This window comes from Acipenser ruthenus, chromosome 11 (genome assembly GCF_902713425.1).
Source record: "Acipenser ruthenus chromosome 11, fAciRut3.2 maternal haplotype, whole genome shotgun sequence".
Classification (NCBI taxonomy): domain Eukaryota; kingdom Metazoa; phylum Chordata; class Actinopteri; order Acipenseriformes; family Acipenseridae; genus Acipenser; species Acipenser ruthenus.
Genome location: NC_081199.1, coordinates 26968667 through 26989911, shown reverse-complemented (window position 1 = coordinate 26989911; position 21245 = coordinate 26968667). Strand labels below are relative to the sequence as shown.

Below are 21245 nucleotides of genomic sequence, written 5' to 3'. Positions count from 1 at the left end.
GAGACTATTCTGAGCACAAAGGCAAATTGTCAGAGACTAAAAAACAATAACATTAACAGCATAAAACTATCAAGACACCAGTCAATGCAATGATTTAACTGCTCATTCCTGTAACAAAGTTGTTCCGTCTTAGTGTCATACATTTTCAAAAGCTTCATAAATACTTCAAAGATCATATTTTCATGGGGTCTCCTTTGACCAAATTCACTGTGGGGTCTTTGTTTCTGTGCCCGCCACAACCACTTTCAATCAACTGAAGTGACTAAAAACAATTTAAATTTGCTAAAAGACAGCATATTTCATCAAAACACAAACCGGTAGTAACTTGTATGAACAATACCATCGTTTTTTTCTTACTAGGTTGGTTTGTTTTAGAAAAGAAAAATGGAGCCACAAGAAAACCTCATTACATTTAGCTGTTTAGCTTCAGAGTTATCTTGAGATGTTTATGTTAAACTGAACCTGACTCCTGAATCCATTCTGCTAATCATTGGAAGCCTGCTCTCCAGTGCCCTACAACACATACCAGCCTCTTATTTATGTTTGATGGATATCTTTAAAGGACTAAGACATTGATTTGATCAACCTAGCCTGCCAGGATCGATCGATCGATCGATCGATCTATCTATCTATCTATCTATCTATCTATCTATCTATCTATCTATCTATCTATCTATCTATCTATCTATCTATCTATCTATCTATCTATCTATCTATCTATCTATCTATCTATCTATCTATCAAGCAATCAAGCAGCAGTGTGGTGTAAGGGCATCAGTGTGGAGTAGTGGTTAGGGCTCTGGACACTTGACCGGAGGGTTGTGGGTTCAATCCCAGGTGGGGTACACTGCTGCTGTACCCTTGAGCAAGGTACTTTATCTAGATTGCTCCAGTAAAAACCAAACTGTATAAATGGGTAATTGTATGTATAAAATAATGTGTACAAAATAATGTAATTGTATGTAAAAAATAATGTGATATCTTGTAACAATTGTAAGTCGCCCTGGATAAGGGCGTCTGCTAAGAAATAAATAATAATAATAATATTTATTTTATATAGCGCCTTTCATAGTGGACCACCATCACAAAGCACTTTACAAGATAGTGAGGAACAATGGGGTTTTAGAGCATGTTACATCACTGATGAATCACCCTGGATTGCATCAACCACCTGTCCTTGGTGTTCCCAGGATTTCCCCCCCAAAATAGGTGGTGCAATCCTCAGAGGTGATGCAAGACACAGAGGTCACCCTGATAAATGTGAAATGCTCTGATCCAGTTGTGGTTTATCCCAGATGGGTATTACTTGATAAAATCACCCCCTTTAAATTATCTTAAGAAATGTTTTTACATGTGGAATTTTTAAATTAAAACATTGAAAAACAATCCCAAAGTGTTAAAGTACATAAAACTAGAATGAAGATAAGTCTATAGTATCAAAATATATAGAAGTATGCCATTGATTTGGTTCTGATGGTACTCCTTATTCAAAATAGCTTTTAAAAAGCTTACTGCATTAATAGAGTGAAAGCAAAGTAAATAGTTTTCAAGCTCAATAGAAATGCTTAAAGCCATTCTTAAGTATGGCAACACTGTGCTAAAACCATAGAACGGTCAGCTAAATTCACATGGTGACAGACACAAATTTACCCCAATAAACTTTCATAAAGGTTCAACAACAGCACCGTGAACAAATGTGTACATTTATAGTTTCCAAACTGGCAAGTGTGCATGTTGAACTCAACAATGACAAACGGGATTATCCTGCAACGTGAAGTCTGAAAACAAATACTGGATCAAAATGTATTGCATTCTCATGATTTTTATTTATGAGACTGGGCAGCTGGAAGGAGATCATTAAACAGGGCCACAGAAAGGAGAAACTTTATATTCCAGTCGACCAGGCTGGTGGGAAAATCTTCAATAGCGGAATCCCCTGGGTAATCAGAATCGAGTGGGGCTCTGTGGAGGCAGAAAATAGAGAGGACTGACTGAACTGAGATGCTCGCTGATAGCCTGCATATATCTGTGTATATATATATTTAAAATAGGAACATCACGGAATTGAATAGTAAGGAATGTTTGATGCAGAAGCCTGATATATATTTTTATATTAAAATGACATATGAAGAAACTACCTTTATAATATACATAACCTTTTGAAGACAGAAATGCCAAAGGACACGTTGCCAGTGGTTGAAAAACTGTGTCCATAACATTGTCCATTCTTATCTGAGTGAACCCCTTATGTCCCTGGCCTTGTTCTTTGGTACCTTTAAGCTCTCTGCCTATTTTACTTGTAGATAGAGGATGTATAGCATATAAACCAATGGTATGGTATGGTACAGTTTGGTAGACCCTGGTTAGTTAAAAAATGATATAAGCAGAAACAATAATGAATCAGGCAGAACAAACAGAATAGGATATGATGAAACATGTAAGATTAGCAAAATGTAAAAGACATAAAGGAACCCCTCTTAGTACAAGAGAGATATTGTTTTGGGGCACATTAAAAAGCTGCAGTGCATTACTTCAGGATGCTTTTTGTTAAGGTCTAAAGTAAATTTGCATATTAAGGATTGCATAGAAATACTGTATCAAACACTGAGATGAGATTCACCCAGAATCACTTCTATTACCCATGTAAGCAACAACAGTCTCTGGATGATGGGATAGAAAGGAAACCAGGTCCCAGATGTTAAAGGTATAATTAAGGAATGCCCTTTATGAGAAGGAACATAACCCACTGACCCACCCAGTCGTTAGCCTTGGCCAGCAATCTCCTAGCTAATTTGGGCCTCAGTTAATGATGACTCCCAATGGTCTGGCTTCCTTCATTCTTTCACATTCCCCAAGTGTCATGTCAAGATTGACGAGTAGGGAGGGGGCTGGACAGCGTCACACACAGCTTAAGCAAAACAGTGTGTTGGTGGGCAGCAGATCGATTCCTGGGCTGTCTGGAAAACAGTTCTGCCCATTGACAGGTATTGAACTGAAAAGTGCAGGCAGGTATCAGGGAAAAAAAGATCCCATTCTAGTGACCTCATATAAACTTAGTGCCCGAAAGTCACATTTCTTTCCCAGCTGTGTCTTCACTGTATTTATTTTAGCTGCAGATGTTCTTGTCTTTGGAAGCACAGTGCGACAAGGTCCTACCTCTAGCGCCAATCACTGTGGAGACCAATTTCTTTTCTGAGTACATTTTTGACAGCACTTTAGGCGATAACCTTTGAATGCCTTCCTCTGTCTTGATTTAATGGCTGTATTGTTACAGTGTGAATGTAAGCTGTGTATCTCTGCAGTGTAGGTCCCACCCCCAGGACTTTTGTGAAATCAAGAGACTTTATATCTGTTATTCACGGAAAAGACGTTTTCATTTTTTTTTCCAATTAGGAGGTTTTAATATCTTGTTTTATATGTGATGTAAACAGGTCTTTAGTTCATCTGTAAGTCAGTCAGAAATTCAATTAGAAATTGGACTTTTTGTGAACAAAAACAAAGCTTACCCATGGGCATAATATAATGGGAATTTCATATCAGATAGAATAGTTTGCATAAGTGAAATAGATACATATCATTTAATATGAAATGTCTATATACTCATGTGTCTATATACTCAAATGTCTATCACATTTGCAGAATAAGCCCATCTGGCTTTCTGTGCTCCAGGATGAAGTACAGTTAGAACCAAACTTCTGACATGTGACATCTGTAATGAGGGTCTCATTACTTTAGCATCAGGCTACAGTAGGTTTTATTTTTTTAAATCATTTTTTCCATCTTAGAAGTATATTTTCCATAACTATAAAACACTCAAGAATATGCAGTAATACTAAAAGAAAATAAAAAACTTAGAATTTTAGTTTCTTTTAGTATTTCTAAATTCAGCACTCTGTGGAGTGTTTAATAGTTATAGATACTTAATAGTATTAAAGCATTAAATAAATTAAAAATAATAATAATAACTGGACATTTTTTTCTTCTAAAAGTACCTGCAACATCTATAATGTAAGTGTCATTGTATGTTTAGAATCTTGACATGTTACCTGCATACCACTTTAAGTTACAATTATCTTCGTACTACATCCAGACAAAACATTAAGAAACCAACAATTTAATCATTTCTAAATTTACGTCAGGAACCGATAAAAGGAACTGAAGTCACTTGGATCATCTATATATATATATATAAAAATATATATGAAATCATAGGTTTAAAACTGGAAGTGCAGTTACAGGCTCAAACCGATGGCATATCCTCTAGGGAGTATGGGGGGGGGGGGGGGGGGGGGGGGGGGTTGGAGGACTGTGCCCCTCAGTGAACTCTGGTGTCCCCAGAGGTTTGTGGCGCAGATCAAGGCATTCATAAAAAACTATTAAAATACGCACCTGCAATAACAAGCAGACCCTATCAACCAACTGTTCTACTCATAAAAAAGTAACACCCCCGCGAGTATTCTGAATTAGTACAGCCCACATTGCTTGTATTCGGTGGATGCGTTAAGTAACTGAGTCGCTCATCTTCAAAATGTAATCCTTTGCTTGTTCTGGAGGGTTCCCACACTGTACCGTGCAGAACCCAGAGTCTTTAGTGTCAATAACATTTTGGGCTTTAGACTTGACATTGTGTTTTGTATGCTCTAGGCAATTGCAAAGTAGTCTAAATGGTCTAATAATACACACATTATGCAGGTTTGCAATGTTTGTAATCTACAGGTGAAGGCTGTATGTGGAGAATTTCATTTTTTATAAGTGTTTAAGTAAGGGTATAATTCATTTTGTGCCCCCCTGAGTGTAACCACAATTCTGAACTTCCCAGTCTGTGCAGACACAGCCTCTGCAGCACATCTGCCTTCAGTTAGGTATGTCGCAGTCTATCAGCCACCCGGACTTTACTTGTCTAGACACAAGACTAAAACAAGTGACAGGACACGTATTCATTAATAAATCCTATGAACTCAATTATCTGGGGATCCCTAGTGGCAATACTACCATCAGTATTGATATTGGTATGACGTGGAAACTGCATCCCGACCCCTTCTACGAGAAAAGATCACAAATCTAGATCTGCCTATCCAGTTATAATGCTGCCTGCTCCTTAACTAATCACCTTCAATTTTATTCTAAATACAGCGGGAATAGATTGTAGCTGTCCTTTTTTGCCAGTAATCCATAACATTTCTAATAGGCCACTAAGAATAGATGCCCTGGTATTGTAGTAAACTACATTCTCAAAAGGCCAATCAGACCCACCTACCCGGTACATATATTTTTAAAGAATAATAACCTGTGATTTAAAGTAGTTTGTGTTTGGTGGTGATGAGTGCGTGGGGGGGGGGGGGGGGGGGGGGGTGGTCTTACAGTCCCAACGACGCGCTTACTGAAGCATGGTCTGTTATTAAGAACAGTATGTTTGGATTAACTTACTCTATATTGACACATCACCGACCAACCAGTAACTACCATGAGTCTATTTCCAGGGTTAAAAAAATAAACAAACCAAAATAAACTTTCTGGACAACAAGCACAGAGCAACCAATTTAACCCACTTTTAGTATTAACAAGCAAACAGTCTACTTATAAAAGCAATTTAACCGTATTCATAAAAGTTAATCACTTCTTATGTATTGGAACTACCCACTAAGGAACTTTAGTCTGGCGAAGTGAATACTGAAAAAGTGAAGTTGAAATGTGTTTTACTTTTCCTCCTGACTTTCTGATGGAGTTGGAAGCTATGGATGAAGTCAGTAGTAGATTACCTGGATTTGCAGAGTGAAGAGCCCCATGCAAGAAAGAAGAAAAGAAGAGGCCTTGTCCTAAGAAATGACTCCCCCAAGGCAACTGAACTGGGATGTCACATCTTGCTCCAAGTCGGAGCCTCTTTGGGCACATACGGTTTTACTGCTGTGCAGAAAGAAGTCCGAAATTACCTGCCTGGGGCTCAGAGTGACCTGCTGTCTGAGCCGAGATTAGAAGAAAGAAGGAACATTGCCAACCAACTGCGGTGTTCTGGTCTGTACTTGGATAAGTTTCTGTGTGTTTGAATGTTTTGTTTTTCTTAAAGTATCACAGTCTTTAAATGACCAAAACAGCAGCAGATCTTAATATATATGATTCCTGCAAGTGTTTTTTTCTCCAGGGGTGATTAAATGACCCTGTTATTAACATCACAAATATAGTAAAAATTCAATGGAAATTTGCAGATTTATGTCTATGGGCAGCTGTATTAACATTTATCTTTGTTTCTAAATCTAATCTCTCTCTCTCTCCTCTCTCTCTCTCTCTCTCTCTCTCTCTCTCTCTCTCTCTCTCTCTCTCTCTCTCTCTCTCTCTCTCTCTCTCTCTCTCTCTCTCTCTCTCTCTCTCTCTCTCTCTCTCTCTCTCTCTCTCTCTCTCTCTCTCTCAATATATATATATTGAAAACTTTTTTTCAGAACAAATTATGTCCTGCCCATAAACTAAAGGGGTCTTTTCTCTTTCAGAAGAAGCAAAACTAAATGCATTGAAAACAAAGGAGGTCCCTTAAACCCACAGAGGCTGTCAGCTGGGGATCAACAAAGGAAACAAATCATTTGTTTTAGGACCTAAATACTTTCGAAATTCGGCCAAAAAGCAGGGAAAAAATTACTTTCCTTTCAAAGCAATATACAATTGAGCCAAAGTTTTGCCCTGTCACCTATGATCCCAGCTGTTCCAGAGGTCAGGGCCTTGCGCGCTCTCCCTGACTGCAGGCTCTATTAATAGGGTTCCCAGGGCTTTGCTGCTTTCTCGTGAGGGGCTGTCTGGGATTTTTTTTTTAAAAAATGGGAATTTAGTACCAGTCTCTGATTCTAAATGGAAAGGGGTGTTGACTGATTAATATTTATGAATTTGAAACAGTTCTGTTTTTGTGCTGAGTTGCTGTTTTCTCATGCAAGGTAGGTTTGAAGGGGGAGGAATATATTACTGCAAGTAAATGGTGAGAAATAAAGAGTGCTAAATTGAAAAGGGGAGGAGTGGGGGGGAGGGGGCAAACAAAAGAGTTTCTTTCCCCCTGGCAAAACTCTGTGAGACCTGTTCTAAAATGTTGTTGCATCACTGCTCAAAACATTGCTAGGCAGTGAGATATCTAGAAAGGATCAATCTTAAAAGTGTTGTAAAAAAAAGGTTTATAATAAAGGTTTATAATAGCGGTCTAATAAACTGAGAAGTGATGCTTTTGCGTTTTTCGGTTTTCTAACGGGTTGTCAGTATTTTAAATGGGATTTTTCTCTTTCCCTTTCATTTGTGATTTAGACAGTTGCAAAGAAAGTGAAACTTGCTCAGCTATCATTTCCAGGGGGATATTGCTGCTTGCAACTTTTAGTGGTTCGTTTTTCAGTTTCTTGAAATGTGAACATGGGGTGTGCAACCATGAAGTCCACTATATAGCAAGCATTCCTTTCTAGAGAAAGAAATATGCTGCAGAATTTGCTCAGTGTTTATACATCGCAAGTTTGTATTCTTATGAAAAGAACGTTAAGCAGACACATCATGAGTAATTATGTACAGCGTCCCATGACTACTAACAAAAATAAATATCAGATAAACAAGCATATCTGTTGAATTAAGAACAGGAAATAGTTTATTAAAATGAAAGACATCCTATCTTACACATGATGTAGCATTATCACTGTGTTAAAGCTACAGCATGATATCTCCTCTTTCAATTTGCCAGTTTACCCCCTAAGTAAAGAGAGTCAACCACTGGTATTTCAGATGCTCTTAATTATAACTATTTTCTGTATCTTGTAGTGGATTTTACTCTTAAAGGTATCTGTATCCATGTTTTTTGTAATTGCTCTTATCTGAAATTGTTCTTATCCATTTCTCATACTTACTACATGCTCTTAATGGAATTCACTCTTATAAGCAACTATCTTTACGATAAGTTTAACTGCTCTTAGTCGAATTCACTCTTAAAGGTAATTATTTACTGTACTCTTTATTTTGCTCTTATTTGAATTTGATCTTATTTTCTACTGATTTTACTGTTCTTTATAACTGCTCTTATGTGTAAGGTGATATTGTGTAATGTGATACTTTGTAACAACTGTAAGTCTCCCTGGATAAGGGTGTCTGCTAATAAATAAATAAATAAATAATACGTCTGAAATCTGAAATACAGTTAGTAACTGACAACAACAGAAAATTCAACCACAATAAACTTGAACTGCAACATCCACCCCACTCCCGCCCCATTTCCCCTCCCCATAGGAATATGAATGGCAAACCATCACTAACCTGCATTCCTTACTTCAGTTCAATAAAAGAGCTATATAGCCACTGAAGACACACACATTTCCTTGCTAATTTGCAGATGATATTATCTCAGATATCTACATATTGTTAAAAGGAATTCTTACAGATTGCTCCAGCATTACAGCACAGAGTCGCTAGCCATCATCGTCTAACTTGCTTTGCAGTCCGTGACCTGACGTTAGTAGATATAACGGTATTTATGGGGATCAATATCTGACTACACTTAGAAACCCACTCAAATTACAGTATGCCTTGAGATACTTAAATTTGAACAATAAGAACATGATTTGTAAGCATATCGGTCTTCTTCAGAGACCTGCCAGTAAAATTAAATAAACGCTAATAATAAAAGTACACATGGCTTCAGAAAATCAAGAATCGGGTGTTTAAAATACTAAATTAAAATCACAAAATATCTTTTTAAATAGTTATGTAAACAGTAAGTAAAATGACTACTTAATTTGACTAAATACTGCCAAGCTATCCCCATGTCTAACTGCTCGTCATGATTCAGTTCTGTTTTGACCAGTTTGGATTTCAAGGCATGTATGCAACACGGGGTTGCAATGCAATATAAGATCCAACAACAAGATTTAAGATTTCTCCACAAGCCAGAGTGTTTCCCAAATACAGTTCCGCAGGAGGGCATTGTTACACCTATCCCACCATGCCACAGGGTGCCATGTGATCTTATCATGCTAACTGACCTGAATGAGGTGTTAATGGGTGTAAAAATCTGAGTTCAGCCCTTTCTTTTGCTCACTTAAATGACTGAAACCCTAAAATTCCATTCCTTTTCTTTGGGCGGATAGGTGTGATCTTCCGAATTGTTTTCATTTTCCATTTAATTAAGGCCCTTGATTGCATTTTCATTCACAGGGCTTGATGGTATCGGAGAGCATGGTTATGCTTGGGAACAATGGTCCTTCCCTGTGGTGACAAACCCGGTGTGCTACAAGGCAGCAGAGCACAGCTCTATTGGGAAATTGATCTCCATTGGAACATAGGAAATCCCCAGCTTGTGTGGTCAACAGGCCACTAGACAGCTCTATACAACTACAGCAGCTGTTTAATACAGATACCCTGGGACCAGAGTGATCCATCCTTGAAGACCTTTTATAATGTAGACCTAACCCTGACTGTCAGCAACTACAGGCTAAGAGAGGTCCACAATGAAGATAAGGATGGTGTCATTGGTATATATATGGGGCAGCAGTGTGGAGTAGTGGTTAGGGCTCTGGTCTCTTGACCGGAGGGTTGTGGGTTCAGTCCCCAGTGGGGGACACTGCTGTTGTACCCTTGAGCAAGGTACTTTACCTAGATTGCTCCAGTAAAAACCCAACTGTATAAATGGGTAATTGTATGTAAAAATAATGTGATATCTGTATAATGTGAAATAATGTATAATGTGATATCTTGTAACAATTGTAAGTCGCCCTGGATAAGGGCGTCTGCTAAGAAATAAATAATAATAATAATAATATTTTAGAAATCCATTGCCATTTTCAATAAAAGCAGTATTTGCACACTATCAAAAGCTATACTCAACCATGTCACACTCCATCTAAAGCTATACTGATCCATGTCACAATGGGCTTGTTTACTGAAAATGGCACATTTGCGTTACTGTTTTATAAACATATGCAAATGTCACCTAGTCTTTATTTGAGACCTCTACCTTAAATATGTTTGGCAGTTTGTGCACCTATTCACCAAAGCTGCACTTTAGTTATTATCATTTTTACTCAGGTTTCTTTCAAGGTTTTGCATGTAGGTCCTCAGTTACCTATCTTCATTTTTTTTTTTTAAATCTTTAGCATTATACTTGACAGGTATATAAATGCTTTAAAATATATGGAACTTAGCCAGACAATTAAAAAAAAAAAAAAAAAAAAAAACATGAATCCCCAGGAGGTTAGTTAAAAGGAAACTGTAGTATGAACAAGTCACAGAATGTTAATCTGATATTAATATTAATTAAGCAAGAGGCAGAGAAAAGAGTTCTGCAAAAATGTAGTTTTAAAGGACATGGTGGACTACATCACCCAGGGTGCACCAGTCTAAAAAATGTCTTTCTTTCTGACAACAGCAAGTCTGTTACAGCCTTGCCTGCCGCTGCAGCACGAAGTTGATGTCACCAAACTGTTGTTTTAATCCAGTCACTGGTGCATGTACTTCCGCCTCATCAGTTTCTTTGCAGCGGTGAACAGACCCATAGTCTGTGTTTGTTTGCAATGATCAGACAGAAAAATTGCTTGATTGTTTAGATTGGGGTTCCGATTCAAATAATGTTTTCCACCAAGCTTATTCCATTATGACATCCCCAGTCTTAAAAAACAATACACTTCTGATGCCCGCAACCTCTCAAACAATATCTTTCTATGCAGGTTTAAAAGCAGAAAACAGCACTCAATATCCAAGGTGTACCCGGGTCCCAAAGGTTTACAAAGAGATATGCAAACAGGATGTCAAATACCTGAGGAAAACACCAATCCATTTTAATCTGTAACATTTCTGTACACTGCAATATTTGAATGTTCCCTATACTCCTGTACACATCCAATATTCACAACAGGGTTTTGATATATAAGATCAACTTGATTGCATTATTTGAGTTTTTCTTCTATTCAGGTATTTCAGGAGAAAATACGAGTTTTATGCTCAACTCCAAGCTGGTGTTCTTCCTTAACGACGTGACTGTTTACCCCATTCACAAGAGGTGTCAGAACACACTTTATTGGTCAAAAAGAAGTAACAGAACAAGCGACTGTTCTACATTATTTTATTTTTTTTAACAATTTTTTTTTTATTAATTCCCGATTTTCTCCCAGTTTTTGTAATGTCCAATTATTATTCAACTCGGCTCACTGCTGCACTAACTCGGGAGAGACGAGGACGAGCACATGCGTCCTCCGAAACGAGTGCCGTCAGCCATCTGATTTTGTCAAGCAATAAGGGGTAGAATTAGCCATGGTATGCATTAAAGAGATGGTATAACTAAGAAGGATATGCAAAAAAAAGCCAGAATATACATGATTATCCGTGCAATTTACAATCTCACTTAAAAAAAGATGCATCCATAAAAATAATCTCCTTTAGTAGTAACAGACGTTTGAAGCTTAATTAAAGCAAAGAACAATCTACAGTAGGCAAAATAAGTCTTATCTGTGTGTCAACTTATAAATTGTAGGAAGTTATCATTATTGGTTACCTGGCAACATCAAAAAGGTTCCTTTTGAGTAAGTAACCAATAAGCCTGTAGTTAAAATTAAATAATTTACAACTTCTAAGATCAAGAATAGTGTGCAGAAACCCTGACCAAATACAAGTCTTAGATGTCAGGGTACCTTCTGAAGTAAAGACGCTATTTTGAAACTCGCTTTAAAGATTTACGACCACTGTTTGTGAGAAAAGAGGCCCATAAAAATGGATTTAGTAAAACTTAATGACACAGTAGCCTGTTATTGACAGCGAATTTGACTAATGGAGGGAGTTTATGATATAATCATAGCTCCAAAGTCTAATCCACAAGAATGGAGCTAGGCCTTCTTCACCTCAGCCCCAGCAGGCCTGAGGTGGAGGAGTTAAGCTGAGAGGAAGACAGTCTCCACACTGCAAACATTCCTTCTTATCTTATCTTCCCTTCTCAGGCTTTGCTCTTTGTTCACTATCATTCTTCTTAATTTTCATTATCTTCCCACTGATGCCACTCTCTCAGCCCTGTTTAAGCTCTATAAAGGTAAAGAGCCTACAGGAGCCAAGGCCTTTTTTTGTTTTGTTGTTTGCTTAAATATGGCTTCTTTGAAAACTTCAGGAGATTTATTAAATTGCTCCCCTGATGTTTTTAGTCTCCCAGAGTGGCAAAGATTTCCCTGGGGACTGTTCTGCTAAGCCTCCCTGTGTCTGAAAGGCATGGAACAGCCTATCTACCATTTCTGCAGCTTTCAACTGGTTGTGTTGAGACAAGGTGGATAAACAACAGCCCTGCATACCAGAGCACCGAGGAGAAATGATGGAAAATACCCAAGCGCCTGTTTGAGTTGGGATTGGGAAATGCAGCTGCCGCTTTTTTGAGGATTAACTGCCTGGATCCCTATGTTGATAAGAATTAAACATCAAAGTATGGCAGTCCAGCTCACGGCAACAACAAGATGAAAAACTAAATAAACTCAGTAAACTAACTTTGTCTCTAACAACAAGCATCTGGATGGGGGCCACCACATAGCATTTTAATTCAGGTTGCTATGCGTTAAATACATCAGTATGTGGGATGGGATAGCAGCTTGCCAAAAGGCTTATAAATGCAACATTCACACACAACCATAAAAACAGAGACGGCCACACTGCCCAGTTCATGCAATATCTGTGTGCTACTTTGAGTTAATTCTCACAATGGGTAATCACAATGTGTGCATATTCGATATCCTGCCAGCAGTGTACCCTTGTAAACTAGGAGCTACACAGGGTTTGTGTTCCACATTCGAGTCAAAGAAGTTCAGGTTGCACGCTGATAAAAATAGCACAAAACACTCCTCAGCATCAAATACTGAATGTGTTTGGAACTTTAGTATGTTTCCATTTCAGTGTGGGAGATTCAATAGAAGAACAGCCCTGTGCATACATCTTAGTCCTGGTATCAGCTACCGCAGCAAAGAAGGACTGTGCTGGGCTGTGGGGGCTGCAGCTCGATAAAGTATTTAATGGTTAGTGTAAAGCACTGACTAAAGGTAAAAATGAAAAGGAAAAAGAGGATGATCTGATGAAAAAAAATGTTAAAAGCCTTTTTATTACGGGCTGTAATCTGCACCAAAAAAATGCAAAATGTTAAAAAGAAACAATTAAAGTGGGCTTCACAGTTCTGCCTTAGTTGTATGTTAGTTCTCAATTTTTCTTATTTGTCTTAACTAGGCCTATATTGGTCTGCATTGTATTAAGAGTCAGGTGTTAAGCATTGTTCCCTTACATTGCATGTGAAACTGCCTGCCAAAAAAAAAAAAGAAAAATGACTTTGGTAAACATTAATTTGCCTAGAAAGAATTGTGCTCCTAACCTAAAGACACACTTGAGTCTTTAACAAGCCCTTCTCAATACCGCCTTGTTTGCCATTGTTTTTAAATTCTATCACTGTTGTTAACCTTTTTGGTTTCTGTTTGCGTTGTGCTTGTCTTGCATGTTAGAGCACGTTTGTGCTGCTGATCTATATCTGTGTGAACGAGGTACTAACCCCGGATAAATAACTGCTCATAAATAAATCAATATATTCTTTATACATTTATATAAAAGAATGGCACACCTGTTCATAATGTCACTCAATTAAGTAGCTTCCTGTTATCAGTACATTTCAGGAAACAAAAGCAATGTAATGTTTAATTACATGAAGAAGGAGTCAACAGCACATTAAATGCAAAAGATAAAATGCATTTGCATAAGCTTAGTTAACCTTACAAGTGACCAGGCTTGTTTTACTAAATATTATTAGCTCTGGGACATGGATCAGGAATTGTAGGTGGCATCAGTTTGTCTGCAACAAAATTAAACTATAGCCAAACTCCCAAAACATAAGAATAGCCACTCAGGTCTACAACGGCTGAGAGGTGAACATAGATCCGTATTTGAATGTTACGATTCATCAAACCTAACGTATCGTGTTGTGTATACTAAATGTGTTCCCAAGATATGCTTTTTAGGACCAGCAAATGTCAAAACTACATGTAGATTCCTTTATTGTCAAACCCACCTGTGTGGTTTGCTACCTGCCTGCAGTTGTGTAAAAAGTTGTTGATTGAGGGTAATGATGGTTATACAAGATTACACTTACTAGGGCTCATTTATAAAAGCCAACCAATTCAGATAACTTACTGGCACCTCCTATCCCATTAGAGGAAGGTAGCCTTCATTGGAAAACAAATCACCGCCATGAGCGACCAGTTCTTGTTACAAACATCATTATATATAGAAATGAGCGCTGGATCTCCCACATAAAACACTGTTATCCCTTGTCTCGATTCCACAGATGCAAAACAGATTCAAGCTGACATCCCTGCTCAGTTGAAGCAGTGGCACTACTTTGTGAAATAATAAGCCGGATTGATTCTTTATTAATGCGACTGCTCCTGTGCACTGTAACAGAATCAGGCACCAGACAGAAATATGTTGCAGTCACATTTAGGGGCGCTTCACATATGGGGTCCTGTTCCCACAACTGTGAGGAAAATCTCTTAGGTTAAACAGTTCTTTGTAAAATGAGAATAAGCTAATAAACCCAAAGTATGTGTCCACATTTATTGCTGGATAGAAGTAAGGTTTGGTACAATTTGCAGGCATATGTTTGGTTCAAACCCTACGCGAAAAGGCCATAAGAGTCAAAAGTCAGTCCTCTGTCACTGTCCTGACCTGCGGGAAAAAAGTGCCCTATTTGTGTGTGTGACCCCTGTCATTCAGTTCTCTGCTTCTCGAAACACACCATCGACCTACTGAAAAACCAGAGGAAATAGAACAAATAAAACAACACGCTCTGATGATCGTGGGGCACGTTCCTGTTTTCTTAAGTCAGTTTGTGGAAATTAGGCTCATTTGGTAGAAGAAAATAGGATGCCACACTTTAAAAGTCTCAATAACATCCAAATCCAGCATGCCGCTAGCTGTCAGTTTTTAGACGCGTAATTGAAAATGACACCAAAGGCTTGTGCATCTCCTGACTCGTTCCCAGGGCCTTCCTATATCTGACCCTCAGGTGTAAAAGGGGAAGATCGGCCCCAGGCAAAGGGGCCAGTCCAAACGTCCAACTCTGACCTCAAAACATCCACCTGGAACACAGTCAAGCCACTCTGGGGCATTCTAACTGCATGAATGCTTCAGTTAAGAAGTAAAAAATGCAGGGAGCTAGGCGGTGCAGTGAGTTTACACACAAGCCTTTTACCGATAAAGGCCTGAGATAAAGTACAACAGGCAACAGCGGACAATTGGCACTGGGTACCTTTGCTGACTCAGAAAGGGAGGCCAAAATGAGTTGTGATCAGTGCAAACCAGTTTCTAGGAGACTGCTGGTCACAGAGCCAACATATGAATGGCAATAATTGGCACATTTATTGCAACTACTGGATTTACATAGTGACTGTGATTTACAGTTTTATTGTTGGAGCACCCTGGTGGGACAGGGTGTGGAAGATGCATGGCAGCAACATTCATAGACATGTAATTCTCTGCTGTTGACTTGAATCTATCAAATGTTGTCAATTACAGTACAGGTTGCACCAGCTTTAAAAAAATGAAAAGGTTTGCAAACATACATATTGTGTACACAATAAAATACTGTGTCATTAAATATTGAGTATTCCATTCAATAATGAAAACTAGTTCAAGCGGGTTGTTGCAAATACCCAGACACTGTTGTAACTGCTGAGCAATTCTCACAAATACAAAAAAAAAAAAAATCATCATCATAAGCTGCTCTACATCGATATAGAATTAGACTCTTTGGTAACAACCAATGTGGGCTCTGTTCTGTTTAGAGAAAGCATGATTCCACCATTCATGATTTGTAGGGTTTGGTGTCAAAAGCAGTGCATTTGATTAAAAATTAAGAGCTGTAACACATAGGAAAGTTAGATATAAGGGGATGCATGCCATCAAAAACGTGTGTTCCTAGAAAAGAGGACAATGGTTTCGGTAAACTTGGGTCTAAATAGGTAATTCAATTACATGTAACAGAACTCCACAAGTTTCAGTTTGATTTACTGAAAGCACTTTCTTTCTAACAAGCACAGCTTTTTCGATATTGACCAAAACAAATGGTGAATTCCTAAAAATAAAACATTAACAAACACTTTTTCTAGAGTGGGATCCAATAACATTAAAAACATGTTTTTTTTTCTGTGCAGGATCAGAATCTGTCATTGTACATCATGGCAATATTGCCAAAGTAACGCAGTGTCCACTGAGCGGTCTCATGAGAAGCTAGAAAAAGGTGATCTTTTTGTCAACATACTGTATGTAACACAAGTTTGTATTAACATTTAGAAAAGCGAAACCAGAATTAATCAACATTCACAAGCAAAACTATTCAAGGTTAAGACATAATGCAATTATTTGTCAGGAGGGTCCCAGTATTCAGAAAGGTCACAGAGAGTGGAATTGGAACTTCAGGCTGAAGAGAAACCCCCCAAAAAGACTAAATTACTAAATAAATGATTGTTATTAATTTAAATTGCAATGTTAATGTATGGGTGTGAAATACTGGGGGGGTGGGGGGTGGGGGGGGGGGGTGGCGTTATAAAAAAAAAAAAACTAGAGCCCCCTTTTAACAACACAACAAAAAAACGACACTTTAACATTAAAATACACAAGCTTGTAATAGTTAGGATTGCTTTTACTTTAAAAAAAACAGAAACAATTATTACTCATGGTTAAAACAATTATTTTAGTATGTTTTTGTCATGTATATAGGTTTAAATAAGCAGTTCAGATTACTTTAAGTACAGTTATTGGGTTTTGTTTTTTAATTTTATATTAAAAACTGCATGGCTGGCTGGCCAGTGAATTAAGAACCATAGTCTCCAGGAAAAAAATATGTTATCCCCTTTTTGATTGTATGCCTCTAAAGGAAGCAATGGGGAAATCCTGCCATGCTGGATAAGCGGCTGGTACAGGGCAATAAAGAGACTTATCCCAAGGCTAGCAATGGTCAAAACAACCCACAGGCATCTTTTGGTTCAATATGAGAAGCCTAAGAGAACTTTACCCGTTTTCTCACAGCTACAAATACACGAGTTAACGCATACTTTCCTGAAAAGAAAAAGCTGAGCGGAACAGTAAAAGGATTTATTGCCTTTGATTCAAAAACTGTCAGGACCAATAGTTCAAAGTTGTGCTTATACAGTAGTTAAAGCCATAGAGTGGCAGCTAGAGGCTTAGGAAGCTACTGTATAAACCTAACAACCTAAATCAAGCAGAGCCAATTGGTTCCAGTATTTTAAGCCCTGTGTCTTCATGTGTTGTTGCTTAAATATTTCCACCAAATGAGAACTCTATTCAGTAGGATTAAGGAAGCTGAATTTTGACGTGAGGGGCTACGTCGGATTAGGAGCTCCTAATGGAATTTAATACACACAGGTCTGGACTGGGAAAACGTAAACAGAGGGGCCCGCAACTATAGCCCATAGAGCTACGGCAGCCTCCTCAGCAGCTCTGCTTGGAAAAACACAGGGCTGACTTGCTTTTAAAGGTGCACTGCTGACCTGGCCGGGGTTAAACTGCGTGTTATATCTGACAAGCAAACAATTCTCAGAGCCTGTGGTTTTACAATAACGTATAGTTCTGTTACAAGCAGCTAATAAAAGTGATATGATCTTCCGTAGCGAATCTAGCCTTAATGAAGGGGTCGGGCGCTGCGCTGCATGCATCTCAATGAAGCGCAGATCTCCTCTTAGCAATATTTCAACTTACTTCACTTTGCAATTACGCAACGGTTTTGAAGAGCTTTGTTGCATGATCTGCGGCAAAGTTAAAAAAAAAAAAATGTTATTTATAGTGACCCTTCTAATACTGTCACTGCACTGCTAACACAGCCTCTTTGTATTTTCCTTTGTATAATATACAACGCTATAGGTTAATAAAGTTGCTGTTATATATGATAGAGGCTCGGGTCATGTGAGTGAGACAGCACAGGAAGGAAGCGCTCGGGTCACGTGAGTGAGACAGCACAGGAAGGAAGCGCTCGGGTCATGTGAGTGAGACAGCACAGGAAGGAAGCGCTCGGATCATGTGAGTGAGACAGCACAGGAAGGAAGCACTCGGGTCATGTGAGTGAGACAGCACAGGAAGGAATCGCTCGGGTCATGTGAGTGAGACAGCACAGGAAGGAATCACTCGGGTCATGTGAGTGAGACAGCACAGGAAGGAAGCACTCGGGTCATGTGAGTGAGACAGCACAGGAAGGAAGCGCTCGGGTCATGTGAGTGAGACAGCACAGGAAGGAAGCGCTCGGGTCATGTGAGTGAGACAGCACAGGAAGGAAACGCTCGGGTCATGTGAGTGAGACAGCACAGGAAGGAAGCGCTCGGGTCATGTGAGTGAGACAGCACAGGAAGGAAGCGCTCGGGTCATGTGAGTGAGACAGCACAGGAAGGAAGCGCTCGGGTCATGTGAGTGAGACAGCACAGGAAGGAAGCGCTCGGGTCATGTGAGTGAGACAGCACAGGAAGGAAGCGCTCGGGTCATGTGAGTGAGACAGCACAGGAAGGAAGCGCTCGAGTCATGTGAGTGAGACAGCACAGGAAGGAAGCGCTCGGGTCATGTGAGTGAGACAGCACAGGAAGGAAGCACTCGGGTCATGTGAGTGAGACAGCACAGGAAGGAAGCACTCGGGTCATGTGAGTGAGACAGCACAGTAAGGAAGCGCTCGGGTCATGTGAGTGAGACAGCACAGGAAGGAAGCACTCGGGTCATGTGAGTGAGACAGCACAGGAAGGAAGCGCTCGGGTCATGTGAGTGAGACAGCACAGGAAGGAACCGCTCGGGTCATGTGAGTGAGACAGCACAGGAAGGAAGCGCTCGGGTCATGTGAGTGAAACAGCACAGGAAGGAAGCGCTCGGGTCATGTGAGTGAGACAGCACAGGAAGGAAGCTGTGGTTTAAATGTCTAAAATCTGCAGTTTTGTATATGAAACACACGCAATAAATGTAAAGAAAAAAATAATAATCTGACAATAAGGGAACCTGTAAAGAAATGTACAAAGCCTTGTTTATCTAATAATCCTTAAGCACAGAGCGATATGGAAAAATCTAATGGTACCATAAGCCTCTACAGGGGTATTGACTTTCAATTTATATATTAAACCTTTTGTTTGCAATTGAAAGATTAGGCACCTGATTCACAGAGCTTTATAAGTTATTTTTATTAATAAACTCATTGTAATATTTCTTAAAAATCTTTGTATTCATTTAGACCAAAAGTAACTTTTATGGTCTCAGAAAATAAAATAAAACAATTTTGAACATTGTTGAACTTTTTGGAACTTTTTCCAACTTTTTTGTTGAAAGGAAAAAACAGTAAAGTTATGAAATTAGTAATAGTTTGTTTTCCAATACATTTCTCACAAGATGTATTTTTTTTAGTCAATGAAAATAAAGCAAATTACTGCACACTGGATAAATAGGCTCCATTGTCATATTGTAAGCATTCACTCCAGTGAAACATTATTCTTGTAGATGGGTTACACTAAACACACATCTGAAGAAAAAATAAATAAATCTATCTAAGTTAATTTACAAATATCTAGTTGAGCTTGCTTTAGAAGCTTGTTGCCCTTAAAGTATAAACAGTATCTGAATCTATTATAAGAGGCTTTACATACAGCTCCAGAGGTATCATTACTTCTACAAAGCTGTGTGGAGGCCTATGTCTGGAATACTGGGAACTGTTTGGTTTGTTTGCAGGTTATTATCAGACACTTAGACCAATGTCTCTCGAAGAACTTGGATTTAGTTAAAACTGGAAAACAATCTTCATTTTTCTTTGAAAACAAAACATTTTCCAGAGGGTATTTAGAAAGAGGAGCCAAAGGGAGGGAGGGGGGGAGGGTTTACAGTGATAAGAGAAAAGCCTCCTTTGCAGATATTTTTCTGGGTTTCAAAGCAGCCTTCAAAAGCGTCAAGCAGAGACTTAAAGTTAAATCCTCTTCAATTAGCACCTAATCAGCTTTTAAATGAGCAGAAGGAATATCAGCTGATGATGATGTCCGAGTAGGAACGCTATCCCCCATACCCCCAGAAACCCTTTTTCTCTCCAGTGTTGCAGCTGTGCATCCCCAGACATTACCTGATTAAAACAAAAACATTTTAAAACAGTCAACAAATAGACCTTTTCTTCAAAAAAAATCCATAGCTCATGGTCTTAAACTATTCCGGTAGAGTTCTATAAACTGTAATTAAAGGCAGCACTAAAAACATCATCCATTGTTTAGACCAGTAAATCAGATCTCTAATATCTATATGGGAGTTGTGGCACCATAATCACAAGACATTTCACACAATCCTACTGTATTTCATTTGTGCTGAGAGACAACAGCACGCTTACAACAACCCATCCTTCTTATGTGGTTTACATGTTTCAAAAGGCATCACAAACACAAAAAGAGACTTGCATGCACTGTTAGAGATGATGGTTTTCATAACCGTGGTACACAGCATTTTAATGACCTTAACTATTGTGGTATGGTTACCGCAATACCAAGTGTTGGTATTGCGGTAACCATGGTTTGTTTTTTAAATGGTTTGTTTTGCTGAAATTGTAACTTGGGGTATAACAGGTGATTTCACTGCAGTATTCCGTCCTCATGAGCCTTTCACTTTTTTGAGGCAGGAATAAAATAATGCTCTGCTCATGACATGTATATATGTATTGTCCGGGTCTTGGAAGTGTAAGTGACTTCTAGGGGTTTATCTACAGCTTACTTCATGAACGTCAAGAGCCCATCATGTCAATCTGATGTAAAAATTCAGAAGGAATTTTAAGTTGATGTGATTAATGTAATTCTTGCTATTCCAAGGCAACCAGGCCCGCTCTCTCTCTGTGTATTCAGAGGTAGCTCAGAGACTGTCTTATCATCTGAAACTTCACAGTAGGTGAAAATAAGAAATAATGATTACAAACTCTGCCTTGCTGAAACCCAGACAGACACTTAATTAAAGCTGGGTTGTTGTATTTTCTTTTCACCAGCGTCAATTAGGCATGTTTAATTATACATGGACCAGAAACAGTGCTGACCCTTGCTTGCAGGATATATGACATTCAGTAGTTGGATGCAAATTAGTTGACTATAAAATGCGCAGCAAAGATTCACCAGAGATCAAATGAAGCTGATAGTGGGCACCAAACCATTTAAATCTGAATCCCATACGGAAACTGCAACCAGAATGCTTCTTTTAGTACCCCAAAAGAAAATGTCTGCCCACTCATAGTGGGA

At 38.7% G+C, this 21245-nt stretch overlaps 1 long non-coding RNA gene across 1 annotated transcript in view; it reads right to left on the bottom strand.

Moving 5' to 3' along the window:
• Positions 1 to 1838: 1838 nt before the first annotated feature.
• Positions 1839 to 21245, bottom strand: part of LOC131739463 (uncharacterized) — a 35597-nt gene continuing 16190 nt past the window's right edge. The window contains exon 3 of the long non-coding RNA XR_009330553.1: positions 1839 to 1962. This is a non-coding gene — a long non-coding RNA (uncharacterized LOC131739463). The remainder of the gene's footprint in view (positions 1963 to 21245) is intronic.